This window comes from Anomaloglossus baeobatrachus, chromosome 2 (assembly GCF_048569485.1).
Source record: "Anomaloglossus baeobatrachus isolate aAnoBae1 chromosome 2, aAnoBae1.hap1, whole genome shotgun sequence".
In the NCBI taxonomy this organism is placed as follows: domain Eukaryota; kingdom Metazoa; phylum Chordata; class Amphibia; order Anura; family Aromobatidae; genus Anomaloglossus; species Anomaloglossus baeobatrachus.
The window spans coordinates 592,443,812-592,460,122 of NC_134354.1; positions in this window are offsets into that span (position 1 = coordinate 592,443,812).

A 16,311-nucleotide genomic window follows, 5' to 3' on the forward strand; every position below is an offset into this window, starting at 1 on the left:
TGTGAGACATATGAGAATGTAGTGTGTGTGATATGGGGGGTGCAGGCTGTATGGGGAGCAGGGGTGTGACATATGGCGGCAGGGGCGTAACTACCGCGGTCGTAATGGTCGGAAGGAGAAGAGAGGTACTTGTCTTTTTATTTTGCTGGCTGCATGACACATGGAAACCCTGGTGCGGCTGGCTTCATGACACATGGAGGCCCTGGCTGCATGACACATGGAGGCCCTGGCTGCATGACACATGGAGGCCCTGGTGGGACTGGCTGCGTGACACAGAGGCCCTGGGGGGGCTGGCTGCATGACACCTGGGGGTACTGGATGCATGACACATGGAGGCCCGGGGGGGGCTGGCTGCATGACACATAGAGGCCCTGGAGGGGCTGGCTGCATGACACATGGAGGCCCTGGCTGCATGACACATGGAGGCCCTGGTGGGGCTGGCTGCATGACACATGGAGGCCCTGGCTGCATGACACATGGAGGCCCTGGTGGGGCTGGCTGCATGACCCCTGGGGGGGCTGGCTGCATGACACATGGAAGCCCTGGAGGGGCTGTCTGCATGACACATGGAGGCCCTGGCTGCATGACACATGGAGGCCCTGGTGGGGCTGGCTGCATGACCCCTGGGGGGGCTGGCTGCATGACACATGGAAGCCCTGGTGGGGCTGGCTGCATGACACAGATGCCCTGGGGGGCTGGCTGCATGACACCTGGGGGTGCTGGCTGCATGACACATTGAGGCCCAGGGGGGTTCTGGCTGCATGACACATTGAGGCCCTGGGGGGCTGGCTGCATGACACAGATGCCCTGGGGGGCTGGCTGCATGACACCTGGGGGTGCTGGCTGCATGACACATTGAGGCCCAGGGGGGTTCTGGCTGCATGACACATTGAGGCCCTGGTGGGGCTGGCTGCATGACACATGGAGGCCCTGGGGGGGGCTGGCTGCATGACACCTGGGGGGACTGGCTTCATGATACATGGAGGCCCTGGGGGGGCTGGCTGCATGACACCTGGGGGGGCTGGCTGCATGACACATTGAGGCCCTGGGGGAGGCCCTGGCTGCATGACACATGGAGGCCCTGGTGGGGCTGGCTGCATGACACAGAGGCCCTGGGGGGGCTGGCTGCATGGCACCTGGGGGTACTGGCTATATGACACATGGAGGCCCAGGATGGGGGGGGGGGCTGGCTGCATGACCCCTGGGGGGGCTGGCTGCATGACACATGGAAGCCCTGGTGGGGCTGGCTGCATGACACAGATGCCCTGGGGGGCTGGCTGCATGACACCTGGGGGTGCTGGCTGCATGACACATTGAGGCCCAGGGGGGTTCTGGCTGCATGACACATTGAGGCCCTGGGGGGCTGGCTGCATGACACAGATGCCCTGGGGGGCTGGCTGCATGACACCTGGGGGTGCTGGCTGCATGACACATTGAGGCCCAGGGGGGTTCTGGCTGCATGACACATTGAGGCCCTGGTGGGGCTGGCTGCATGACACATGGAGGCCCTGGGGGGGCTGGCTGCATGACACCTGGGGGGGCTGGCTGCATGATACATTGAGGCCCTGGGGGGGCTGGCTGCATGACACCTGGGGGGGCTGGCTGCATGACACATTGAGGCCCTGGGGGGGGGGGGCTGGCTGCATGACACATGGAGGTCTATGGGACTGCATAATAAACATAAAGGACACCTTATACATGGAATATAGGGGTGCATTATACATGGAGGAGTATAGGGCTGCATAATACAATATGATGATTTATGGGGCTGCATTATAATACATGGAGGACTATGGAGCCTACCTTATACATGGACTATGGGGGTTATAAAACATGGAGGACTGTGGTGCAGTATAAAATATGGAGAACTATGGGGTGAATTATAATACATCGAGAACTATGGGAAATGCATTATAATACATGGAGGACTATTAGGGTGCATTCTAATATATGACGGGTTATGTGGGACCCTTTATACTATATGGAAGGCTATGTGGGGGCCATTATAGTATTTGGAGAACTATATACAAGGGGGACAAAGATACAAGCATGGGATGGTAATGTTTTGTGGTGAAGGGGAAAAGGCTCTTTCCCTCAGCACCCAGCTTTCCCATGCTCTGCTGTACATCTTCTCTCAGCACCCAGCTTTCCCATGCTCTGCTATACATCTTCTCTCAGCACCCACCTTTCCCATGCTCTGCTGTACATCTTCTCTCAGCACCCAGCTTTCCCATGCTCTGATATGGGAAAGCTGGGTGCTGAGGGTAAGATTGATATCAGAACATAGCAAAGCTGGGTGCTGATAGAGGGATTTCAGATCATGGGAAACCTGGGTGCTGTGGGTAAAAGCCAAATGTCAGCGTCATTATCCTGTACACCGAGTGTCAGTGTCATTATCCCGTACCCTAAGTGTCGGGGTATGTAGAGGGGGGCCCCGGTCCAAATTTCGCATCAGGGCCCATCAAACTCTAGTTACGCCACTGCCCAGACTGACCTAATAATGTTAAAATAATAGCAATGTGCAGGCTATATAATCAATTCCAGGATTCCTTGTTCTCCTTTTATTCCACAAATCATACATGATGCCAAGACTGAGCACATCAACAAGCCAGAAGGTAGTTATACTGCACCAGCAAGGTCTCTCTATGGCAAAGATTCCAGAGTATATTGCTGTTTCAAAATGGGTTGTTTAAGGCTATGAGCGCACTTAGCCTTTTGTCCTGCGTTTCCGCAGCGTTTTGAATTGCAGTGTTTTAATGCCAAAAGGCATGCGTTTTAATTTTATAGTAAAGTCTATGGGAAATAGGGATTTTTGTGCACACAATGCTGTTAAAAACGCAGCGTTTTAGTTGCAGAAAATTTGGCAAAAACTCAGCGTTTAACCCCTTCAGCCCCCAGCCTGTTTTCACCTTAAAGACCCGGCCATTTTTTGCAATTTTGACCAGTGTCACTTTGACAGGTTATAACTCTGGAACACTTCAACGGATCCTGGCAATTCTGACATTGTTTTTTCGTGACATATTGTACTTCATGTAAGTGGTAAATTTAGGCCGATATGTTTTGCATTTATTTGTGAAATTTTCGGAAATTTGGCGAAAAGTTTGAAAATTTTGCAATTTTCAAAATTTGAAATTTTATGGCCATAAATCTGAGAGATATGTCACACAAAATAGTTACTAAATAACATTTCCCACTTGTCTGCTTTACACCAGCGCAATTTTTGAAAAAAAAAAAATTTCCGTTAGGAAGTTAGAAGGGTTCAAAGTTCATCAGCAATTTCTCATTTTTCCAACAAAATTTACAAAAAATATTTTTTTAGGTACCACATCACGTTTGGAGTGATTTGAGAAACCTAGGCGACAGAAAATACCCAAAAGTGACCCCATTCTAAAATCTGCACCCCTCACTCTGCTCAAAACCACATCCCAGAAGTTTATTAACCCTTTAGGAGCTTCCCAGCAACCAAAGCAATGTAGACGAAAAAATGAAAATTTAACTTTTAACACAAAAATGTTCCTTTAGCCATAAAAATTAGTATTTTCACAAGGGTATCAGGAAAAATGCATCATAAAATGTATCGTGCATTTTCTCCTGAATACGCACATACCTCATATGTGGTGGAAATCAAATGTTTGGGCACACGGCAGGACTCGGAAGGCAAGGAGCGCCATTTGAATTTTTGAGCGCAAAATTAGCTGCACTCATTAGCGGACGCCATGTCGGGTTTGAAGACTCCCTGAGGTGCCTAAACAATGGAGCTCCCCCATAAGTGACCCCATTTTGGAAACTAGAGCCCTCAAATATTTTTTCTAGATGTTTGATGTGCACTTTGAACCCCTGGAGGCTTCACAGAAGTTTATAACGTTGAGCCGTGAAAAGAAAAAAAATTTTTTTTACCACAAAACTGTTGCTTCAACCAGGTAGCTTTTTTTATCACAAGGGTATCAGGAAAAAATGCACCATAAGGGCTCCGCCACACATCCGTGAAAACCACGTCCGTGTAAAACGGGCCGTTTTTCAGGTCCGTTTTCCGTTTTTTATGTCCGTTTTTATGGTATGTGTGGCCTGCGTGTGTATCCCGTATGCTAGCCGTATGTGCGTGTGGAATGTCCGTGTGTGCGTGAGTGAAATAACTGACATGTGTATGTGTTGTCCGTGTGAAATGTACGTGTGTGATGCAAAATGTCGTTACTACATGTCGGAAGACAGAGTAGCGGGATGAGAATGAACTCGGGTGAACTTCACCCGACTTCATTGTCATGCCGCGGCTCTGTCTTTGTGCCGTGTACTGATTAGCGGTCACCTGTGAAGGATTCACCGGTGACCACTAATCCCCCGAGTGACTGAAGTGTCCCCCCCTCTCTCATACTCACCGTTCCCCGATCCCCGGCGCTGCACGGCGTTCACACTGCTCCGGCGGCTTTTTCTAATTTGAAAAAGCCGGCCGCCCATTAATCAATCTCGTATTCCCTGCTTTACCCGCCCACCGGCGGCTGTGATTGGTTGCAGTGAGACACGCCCACCACGCTGAGTGACAGGTGTCACACTGCACCCAATCACAGCAGCCGGTGGGCGTGTCTATACTGTGCAGTAAAATAAATAAATAAATAATTAAAAAAACCGGCGTGCGGTCCCCCCCCATTTTAATACCAGCCAGATAAAGCCATACGGCTGAAGGCTGGTATTTTCAGGATGGGGAGCTCCACGTTATGGGGGGCCCCCCACCCTAACAATATCAGTCAGCAGCCGCCCAGAATTGCCGCATACATTATATGCGACAGTTCTGGTGCTGTACCCGGCTTTTCCCGATTTACCCTGGTGCGTTGGCAAATCGGGGTAATAAGGAGTTATTGGCAGCCCATAGCTGCCAATAAGTCCTAGATTAATCATGTCAGGCGTCTATGAGACACCTTCCATGATTAATCTGTAAGTTACAGTAAAAAAACACACACACCCGAAAAAAATCCTTTATTAGAAATAAAAAACACAAACAAATTCCCTCATTACCAATTTATTAACCCCGACAAACCCTCCATGTCCGGCGTACTCCACGGACCTCCAGCGTCGCGTCCAGCTCTGCTGCATGCAGGTGACAGGAGCAGCAGAAGACACCGCCGCTCCGGTCACCTCCACGCAGCTAATGAGATGAGAAGCGCGATCAGCTGCTGTCACTGAGGTTACCCTGGATCCAGCGGTGGCCGTGAGTTACCTGACTGACAGCAGCTGATCGCGCTACTCATGGATGCAGCGGATGGATGATGGGAAATGGCGCAGCGGATGGAGGGGCGGCAGAGGATGGGGGGGAGGGAGGTAAGATGGGGATACCTACCTTACAGGATGGATCTAGGCAGCAGGATCACAGCAGACAGAAGAGGCAGCAGATGAAGGAGGCAACAGATTGAGGAGGGTGAGAGGGGGCAGTAGATGAAGAGGATGGGAGAGAGCAGGCAGCAGATCGGGGAGGGGGGCAGAGTCTGATGGGAGAGAGAGATGGCACATGGAGGAGGGGGGGCCCCGGGGCGAGGGTGGCTTGCAGCACATGTGGGGGGAGGGTGGCTTGCAGCACATGTGGGGGGAGGGTGGCTTGCAGCACATGTGGGGGGAGGGTGGGTGGCTTGCAGCACATGTGGGGGGAGGGTGGCTTGCAGCACATGTGGGGGGAGGGTGGGTGGCTTGCAGCACATGTGGGGGGAGGGCACCCTCCCCCCACATGTCCTGCAAGCCACCCTCCCCCCACATGTGCTGCAAAAAACCCTCCCCCCACCTCCCCCCACAAAGAAGCAGCATGTCAATTGTTTTTGCCATTTTGGCAGTGTTTTGCTAACATTGGAGTCAATGAGAAATTTCAAAACGCATTCTTCTTCAAAATTCTAACATTTTACATGCTTTTTTGATGCAGAAAGCATGCTTTTTGGACCAAATAAATGCATGTGTTTTTGACAAAATATTAAGGGCATGATATGTCCCTTTACACACACACAGTCCAATAATTAAATTTATGAACATCAAGAAATTAACGTTATTTTATGCATAAATATTAGCAAACAGTTATCATTTTAATAAAATAAGCTATTTTGTATATGATTTTAATCATGATATTTGATATAATTTTATTCCTTTTTTTTCATTGTGTTTGCATGTTTGAACTTTATTTAGCATTGTATTTGTAGTCAAAACGCATCTGACTTTAAGCAGTGAAAAATTATGTAAATCGCGGTAAAAATTAGGCTAAAACGCCTAAATAAAAACCAAATTTGACAAAGACCATTTCTGCCAGAGGATGCGTTTAGAACTGCAACTACCTCGACGCAAAGTGCGCACATAGCCTAACTCTTGAAAAACCACCAAGAAATGGGTAACGCTGAAGACAATAAGCGCAATGGTGGGCCAGTGCAGAAGGTGAAAGACACATCATGCTTACTTCCCATTGAAATTGAGGGATGCCCAGTAGTGCCATGATGATAACACCAACCAGGTACTTCTTGAGGATGCGTTCTGGCTAGAAGAAAGATGAGCATCAGGTGGGGTAGAAAGAAAACGTATGCCTTGCTGAGATTTACTGTCAGTTTTGATTTCATAAAGGAGCAGTTAATCCATGAATTGGCTGCCAGTTGCCTCAGTGTGGTAAATGTCATTAGCTACTTGCCATTCCATCCACTATCAATCTCCCACCTCTACATTTGCCCTGGCTCAAAGCAGTACTACTGTGATGCCCTGGCAAAACCAGGTAGTCACACAATAGGCCCCCGAATAACACCTTCCCTCACCTAGGTCACATACAGCCGACCTGAAACCCTAGTCACCCCCCTCAGGGCAAGACAGGCACACCAGTGGGCGGGACCAGGCGGTTAGGAAACGCCCACCTAGGGGTCTAGACAGACCAGAGTGGGAAAACAAACAGATAAAGTTGTTGTTCAAGTTAAGAGGAGTGGAGGCTGGAGCAAGGTGTAGCTCCAGCGGAGGAGAAGTTCAAGTTGGACGGTGCCAGGGTTGGAGCCCTGGTACCTTGGCTAGGTGGCAGACGGTGGTCTCCGTCAGCAGGAGACGGGAAGTCGACTCAGCAGATCCGAGGAGGACCGGGACAGGGTTGGAGCCCGCCGGTACCGACACCAGAGACCCGACCGGAAACCGTGCACAGAGGGGGTACTCGGACCCTGAAGCAAGGACCGGAACCAACGGCCTAGCTAATCAACCGATTGAGGGCAAGATTACAGGTCCTGTGCAAACCAAAGTCCCAAAAGCAGACAACCACCTACAGAGAGGGATAGGGCAACCACCAGGGCCCATAGATCCCGCAGGTCAGCGTTAGCGGGCACGGCTCCTCAGGCACAAAGAAGGCAGGGAGCGGACTCCCGTGTTCCATACCGGGAAGTCTAAACACACAACCACAACTAGTGCAGAGGAAAAGACGGCGACCACCAGCCCAGGTGGGAGACCAGAGTACAACCGGCAGCGGCAGCCGGCCACCAGCACCTTGGTTTACCAAAAGACTCGTGTGATTCATTTAATTGTGAGTAACCAAACATCCCCTGGTCCATCCGGGCGTGCAAGCCCCTGCCATCGCCATACCCTGCACAGAGACACGGGGCCCGGGGCAACCATGCCTACCCACGGAGGGGTTAACATCCAGCTGCCACTACATCTCCCCCGGTTATCCCACAACAGCAGCGGGTGTCCCATTTAACCACACACCGTGGGTGGCGTCACGAACCGAATACAGCCAAGACCGTACAACTACGTCCCCTTTTTCATTCGGCGTGTCCGCGTGGCTCCTGGGTCCGAAGGATCCCTCGAGCCACACAGCGGGTCCGGATCCGAGCAGCCCGGCTGCTGTGGGCATGGGGGTGGCACACTACTAGCGCCTGTGCCGCTATCGCCAGGCCATAAACAGATGTGCCAATCAAGACGCGCACAGTTGATTGCATAGATTTACTTTTTTTTTTTTTTTTTATAAACAAAATGGCATGTAAGTGCACACCACCCAGGAAGACAAAAGCAGCAATGCAACACATGCAGTTTTCTGGTGTCATGAAGGCTTTTCAAATTGAACTAGTAAAACAGGTATGCAAAAATTAAGACATTTATATTTAAAATTACATTTTTCTTTTTTTTGGCTTTATTTTTCTCCCCCTATGATAAAAGGCCATCACAAAAAAAGCTTATATACTCACCTGAAAACAGAATTTGCAAGCAGACTGTAGTATTATTGTTAATTTTTGTCTTTGTTAAAGAAAAACGGTTGACAAAAAAAGAGTCGACAAAAAAAATACAAAAAGGTGTGTTTTATCACTTGGCAGCATCACAAGTCAGGATGCACACTTTCTGATTCACTTTTTTCTTCAGTAGAAAAAATAGGATTGAGGAGCATTAAAATGCCTTTCTGGTTTAGAGTGCTTAAAGAATGTAAAAAATGTGTAGTTTAATTCACAAGCAGCTGATCAAGATGCCCTACGTGAATATATCATTGTCTGATCAACTTACACACGGTATGAAGGGTCAAGCAACTCTCCTATCACTCTCTTCTCCTCTACATTGAATATTTATTATTTACAGACTACTATTACTCCCATTTTCTATTTTCACCGTACTGCATTAGTTGTCCAATATGTTTAGGCCTTTCTCTCCCTTCATCTAATGTTGAGCTGTGGACTCTGAGCACATTTCTTAAGGCCTCTTTCACATGTCAGTGATTCTGGTACGTATGTTACAGTTTTTATACGTACCAGAATCACGGACATACGCAGACCCATTATAATCAATTTGTCTGCTCACACAGTAGTGATTTTTCACTGACCGTGTCCCCATGTGGCGTACATGCGTGTCCGTATGCTCCGCACGGAGACATGTCCGTTTTTTTCTGGCATCTCTGATGTCCCAAAGACCACATGGTCTGTGAAATACGTACCAGAGGAACACGTACATTGAAAATAAATAGCATTTTATATTCACCTTCTCCAGCGACGCTGTCTCAGGCAGCTGCTGGCTGCTACTTTGGAGCCGGCTAATTACTGGCATGCATATTCAGTTATGCACGTCACTGCGACCCGGATGTTGCTGCAGAGGTGGCCGGAAACACAGCAGAGCTGAAGAGTTCAGCACCACTGACAGCAGGAGCGGGGACAGGTGAGCATGCGTCCATTTGCTATCACGAATGACGGACACGGATCACGGATAGCACATGGATAACCCATGTGTGCCATGAATAACAGCACATGGAGGTACATATGCGTTATTTACATGTCAGTGAAAAACATCTGTATTTTTCACTGACTTGTGAAACAGGCCTTAAGCCCGCTTTACACGCTGCAATATATCTTACAATGTTTCGGCGGGGTCACGTCGTAAGTGACGCACATCCGGCATTGTAAGTACATTGCAGTGTGTGACAGGTACGTGCGATTGCAATTGAACGTTAACGTGTTCATCGCATACACATCGTACCTGTCTCTAGAATTGAACGTGTGGTTGTTCAATGTTCCCGTAGCAGCACACATCGCAGTGTGTGACACCCCGGGAACATTGAACAGATCTTAACTGCCTCCCACGACTGCCGCCGATAATGCGGAAGGAAAGAGGTGGGTGGGATGTTTACGTCCCGCTCAGCTCCATCCCTCTGCTTCTATTGGCCGCTGCCGCGTGACGTCGCTGTGACGCTGAACGTCCCTCCCATTCCAGGAAGTGGACATTCGCCGCCCACAGCGAGGTCGTATGGACGGGTAAGTACGTGTAACGGGGTTTAATCGTGTGTGCGTCACGTTCAACAAATTGATACGCTATCGTATGCGAAATTGCAACGTGTAAAGTGGGCTTTAGGCTGTAAAATCCTATGATGACCACTGCTTTCCCTGTCTAAACTTTTATATACGCTAATAGAAAAATTACCAAGATTCTTATGGATGTATTTGGTTTAACTATTTGTTGTTAGTTTGTGAATTATATCTTTTTCTGTTACTGATATTTGCATTGGTGCTCTATTTAAAAAAAAAAAAAAAAAAAAAAAATCTGTAAAATGCTAGGTTTTGGAGAGCTGCAACCTAGTTTAATACCTTTGGACATGCCTGAATTAAATGCTTGCAAATTTGGTACAGATGGGCCTCGTTTGTTTTATATTTTTTTTTGCTAAATACTGTATCTCAAATGGACGGCTAAAGAGCTGAAGTGTCATATAAAACCTTTATAAATGCCTGATTTACCATTGTTGCAAATTTGGGGCAGAATTGTCACATAGTTTGGCTGTAAATTAAATGTTTGTGTACTGCCCCGCGCTCGGCTGCAGCCGAGCCGCTCGGATCCGGGTTCGTTGGTGGGTGGCTCGAGTGCCTCTGGACTCGGGGTCACTTCGCTCTGAAAGGGGATGCTGGCGCTTTTAGTGGGGGTTAGGTAGGTGCATGGCCGGAGCCGCGCTTGAGTTCGTGACGCCACCCACGGGATGTGGTGAAGGTAGACACCACCGCTGCAGTTACGGGGCACCCGGGGGGAGATGTTATGCAGCAATTTGTTAACCCCTCTGTAGGCAGGGATGGTGCCTTCGGGCCCCATTGGGGGCTGCTGGGCGGTGCAGGGCGATGCGCGGCCGGATGGCACTGTTGTACTCACTGTTATTGACACACACAAGTCTCTGGTAAACCAAGTTGATGGTGGTCGGTGCCCGCAGCTGGCTGCGTCTGGTCCCCCACCCGGTTCGGTGGTCTTGGCCTTTCTCCTGCACCATGTTGTTTACTTGGACTGGCAACGCTTCAGCGACAGGAGTCCGCTCCCCGGCTTTGTGGATGCCAGGAGAGCCCTTTTGCCCGCAGACGCTGGCCTGTGGGATCTCTCTGCCTGTGCAGTGGCTTTCTATCCTCCTCGTTGGGCTGTTGTCTTCAGTTGGGACTTGGGTGGGAAAGGACCTATAGTCCAGACCGCAATCAGTTAATTAACTCAGTCCAGTGGATTCTGGACCTCGTTTCAGGGTCTGAGTACCCCCCTGTGTGCTCCGGTTTTCAAGTCGGCTCCCCGGGTCGCTACCGGTGGGCCACTACCCTGTCCCGGTCCACCACGGTTCCACCGAGCCATCTTCCCGGCTCCTGCAGGGTAAGGCCACCGTTTGCCTCCAACCCCGGCACCTGTCAGACTCCTCTCTCTACTCACTGACTGACTTGCCAGACTAGACCGAACTGTTTTTCCTGCCTCAGGCCCTCCGAACTCCTCGGTGGGCGTGGCCAACTACCTGGCTCAGCCCCCTGGTGTGTCCATCAAGCACTGAGAGAGGTGACTAGGGTTTTAATGGTTGGCTGATGACACCTTTTTGGGGTACAGGTGTAGTGCGGGGGTCTATCTGTGACTACCTGGCTAGTCGAGGGCGTCACATTTGCATTTGTGTTCCGTTTTTGTGGCAAATATCTCAGGAAGAGTAGATCTGAGACAGCATAAACTTGGTCTAAAATCTTCCGAAGTGCCTGATTTACATATAAGCAATATTTATGTTCTGTTTTTTTTGGTGAATATCTCAAATGCTTTTGTGTTATATTTTTTGGCAAATAGGTCATAGAGAAGACTGAAGCCTGGTTTACTTGTGTGGTCAATGTGGAGCAGATTGGTGCAGTCATTTGGCTGTATAATATTATTTGCTCACTTGTTACTTTTTTTTGGCAAATATCTCAAACAGTAGACTTAGAAATCTGAAATCTAATATAAAACTTTTTGATGTGCTCAATTTATCTATGCAGCAGATTTGGGGAAGATTGGTCCAGTTGTTTGGCTGTAAATTAATATTTGTTTTGACATTTTGGCGAATATCTCTAGAATTGTAGATAGCTGATACCTGGTGATTTAAACCTTTCCATGTGTCTGATTTGCTGATGTACCAAATTTGGGTCAGATTGATCTAGTTGTTTGACCATGTATAATGAATGCATTCAACATTCAAAATAAATGAATTGTATGTATATATAACTATATATAGATGATGGTCCGTCCTGATTGGCTGTGCTATACTATGTAATGTGATAGCATCAAGGCATTATGGAGAAGCCTGTATGGCCATGCCCGAAGTAATGTGAGCTTTCTGTGGCTGATACAATACTGTGCCGTATGTTAAATAGCTACATAGGTAAGGATGATTGACATCGGGGAGCTCAACATCCAACACCGCGGAGACACCATCATGTGTTTCTCAACGCAGTGACTCTAGAACATGGCCCCCTGGGAAAATATGCAAAAGAAGAATGCCGCGGAAACACCATCACATGTTTCTCAACGCTGACAGGAAACTAGCCAGGTCTTTCACCGGGAAGGAACAACCACGGGAAGGGCAGTCTCCAGTCAAGGAAACGCCTATACCAAAATATGGTATCCATCCAGAGACACCATCACGTGTTTCTCAATGCAGTGACACTAGAACATGTGATGGTGTCTCCGCGGCATTCTTGTTTTGCATATTTTCCCAGGGGGTTTTGTTCTAGTGTCACTGCGTTGAGAAACACATGATGGTGTCTCCGCGGTGTTGGATGTTGATCTCCCCGAGGTCAACCATCCTTACCTATGTAGTCTTCTACTAGACATTGCTCCCACTAGCCAGTTTCCTACTCCACACTGATGAGGGGCAAATACCCCGAAACAGCTGTCTGTGGATGGATACCATGTTTTGGTATAGGCGGTTTCCTTGACTGGAGACTGCCCTTCCCATGGTTGTTCCTTCCCAGTGAAAGACCTGGCTAGTTTCCTGCCAGTGTTGAGAAACATGTGATGGTGTCTCTGCGGCATTCTTGTTTTGCATATTTTCCCAGGGGGCCTTGTTCTAGTGTCACTGTGATGAGAAACACGTGATGGTGTCTCCGCGGCATTCTTGTTTTGCATATTTTCCCAGGGGGCCTTGGTGGTGTCTCCGCAGTGTTGGATGTTGATCTCCCCGAGGTCAACCATCCTTACCTATGTAGTCTTCTACTAGACATGGCTCCCACTAGCCAGTTTCCTACTCCACACTGATGAGGGGCAAATACCCCTAAACAGCTGTCTGTGGATGGATACCATGTTTTGGTATAGGCGGTTTCCTTGACTGGAGACTGCCCTTCCCGTGGTTGTTCCTTCCCAGTGAAAGACCTGGCTAGTTTCCTGTCAGCGTTGAAAAACATGTGATGGTGTCTCTGCGGCATTCTTGTTTTGCATATTTTCCCAGGGGGCCTTGTTCTAGTGTCACTGCGTTGAGAAACACGTGATGGTGTCTCCACGGTGTTGGATGTTGATCTCCCCGAGGTCAACCATCCTTACCTATGTAGTCTTCTACTAGGCATTGCTCCCACTAGCCAGTTTCCTACTCCACACTGATGAGGGGCAAATACCCCGAAACAGCTGTCTGTGGATGGATACCATGTTTTGGTATAGGCGGTATCCTTGACTGGAGACTGACCTTCCCGTGGTTGTTCCTTCCCAGTGAAAGACCTGGCTAGTTTCCTGTCAGCGTTGAGAAACATGTGATGGTGTCTCTGCGGCATTCTTGTTTTGCATATTTTCCCAGGGGGCCTTGTTCTAGTGTCACTGTGCTGAGAAACATGTGATGGTGTCTCCGCGGCATTCTTGTTTTGCATATTTTCCCAGGGGGCCTTGTTGGTGTCTCCGCGATGTTGGATGTTGATCTCCCCGAGGTCAACCATCCTTACCTATGTAGTCTTCTACTAGGCATTGCTCCCACTAGCCAGTTTCCTACTCCACACTGATGAGGGCAAATACCCCGAAACAGCTGTCTGTGGATGGATATCATGTTTTGGTATAGGCGGTATCCTTGACTGGAGACTGCCCTTCCCGTGGTTGTTCCTTCCTAGTGAAAGACCTGGCTAGTTTCCTGTCAGCATTGAGAAACACGTGATGGTGTCTCCGCGGCATTCTTGTTTTGCATATTTTCCCAGGGGGCCTTGTTCTAGTGTCACTGCGTTGAGAAACATGTGATGGTGTCTCTGCGTTGTTGGATGTTGATCTCCCCGAGGTCAACCATCCTTACCTATGTAGTCTTCTACTAGGCATAGCTCCCACTAGCCAGTTTCCTACTCCACACTGATGATGGGCAAATACCCCGAAACAGCTGTCTGTGGATGGATACCATGTTTTGGAATAGGCGGCATCCTTGACTGGAGACTGCCCTTCCCGTGGTTGTTCCTTTCCGGTGAAAGAACTGGCTAGTTTCCTGTCAGCATTGAGAAACATGTGATGGTGTTTCCGTGGCATTCTTGTTTTGCATATGTTAAATAGCGGCAGATATTTTTTGGGGACGATTTGCTTGAATTGAATTGCAAATTGTTCAAATTCATAAAATTCAACACAATTTCAATATGTAACAGACCAATTTGATTATTTCTAGTAATTATGTTTCAATTGTATGGACATTACTATAGAATCATTACCATGTAAAACATTTAATTCTGTTCAGTAATGAACGTTGCAACATATAATTCCATTTTTCTTCTTGGAGTCTCCTAATGTTTTATATAGTTCCACACTAGCGCTGCAGTCCTCACAGAATGTTCAAGCAAGCCTCATATATTTAATAGTCGGGCACTGGCTGTTTAATAAAATGTGAATAACTCACTCTGAACCATAAAGAAGTAGTTGAGCCAACATAAACTGTATAGCCAACATAAATAGTAGTACTTTTAACAGCTGTAGCCATGTGCACTGTAAAGGCATAAAGAATGTGTGTTTTTCCTTCTCATAGGTCTCTAGAGGCCTGTTACAACTAGAAAAGCAGACATAAAAATTCAGCAACCATCCTGTCAAAAAGGCAAGCACCTTGACAAAATAGCAAAAATAAATATCCACACTTTTTAATATACTAACAAAGTAGAAATATTTAATGTGATTGAAGTGTCTGAATCAAAGCAAGGAGTAAGCAAATGTCTAAATATTTTGTCACATTTTCTTGTAGACAAATTCTTTTTTGTGTGTGGATAATTTGTAAAAACTATACTTTATTGGGAAAATTACAAAAAGTGCTTCTTTCAATATTTACATAAACATAAGATCAAGCTCTTTAACTTTTTCTTCTATATTACATTTCATAGGAGTCTAACTTGAAGGCTATGAGCTGCCATAAAAATCCTATAATTGCTTCCCCAATTTACCATGCATCATTTATAAACTGGTGCATCCTATGCAGCAGAGGAAGCCTGGGGCGACTCACTACCTCTGCATCTCCCCATCCCTGATTGTGCCCTTTCCTCCATCCTATTTCCATTTACATGGTGTTGAAGTATTGACACCTAATTAGCCCTACTTATCGCTATAACCCAGCATCCGAACAATTAAATAAAATTAAAGGTCTATTTATACTAATAGATTATTGAGAACAAGCATTTCTAGGAATGCTCATTCACGATAATAGTGCTATACAAACACACTGCCGATCATGCAATGATCAAGCAAAATGCCCGTTAATTGGTTGAAATTTTCTTTCAGTTTGCATAAAAGATCATAATTTTTGACAGTGCATTGTCCCTGTAACGCCGGCGTCCCTGCATGGTTCCTCACCTCCCTCCCAGCAAGGATGCCGAGTAATTCACTGCCGCTGACTCAGCCCTGCTTTTCTGCCTGTGCTTGGAACTGTGCACACCATGCAGGTCTCTGGGTATGGCCCTTAGGGTGTGCGCCCATGGTCCCTGTTTCTTAGAGGGACAACATGCGCACATCTAAAGTCATCCATCTAATATCGCTGAGAGCCTCAGTGTATTTTAGGCACCTTCCCCTTTTGGGAGGTGCCTGAGCAATAGGCCCCTTTCTAGTCAGTTGCTCGGTGAACCTGAACCAGTTCCATCCGAATCCTGCACCTGACCAGTTCCCTGTACCTGTTCCCATCTTGTCTCCTGTCTATGTTCTTGTACCTAAACCAATAAATGGACAGCACCCCACAAGTGATTATTTTCAGTACATTTTCTTTAATATGTCACAGAAACGTTTTGAAAAACATTAGGTCTTTGTCAAGCTTATGCTTGACAAAGACCTAATGTTGGTAGAAACGTTGTATATTTGGACAGAGACAACATTTTTCACATTTTTGTTCTGTACATTGCCACAATGGATTTTGAATAAAACAACTCAGATGAAGTTAAGTTCAGACTTTCAGCTTTAATTCAGGGGGTGAACAAAATTATTACTTAAAAATGTGAGGGAACTAAAGCATTTTTTAAACTCAATTCATTAATTTCAGAGGCTCAAAAGTAATTGGACAAATTAAATATTTGGAAATAAAATGTTAATTTCTAATAATTGGTTGACATTGACGGCCTGAAGTCTTGACCTCATGGACATCACCAGATGTGGTGTTTCCTCCTTTTTAATGCTCTG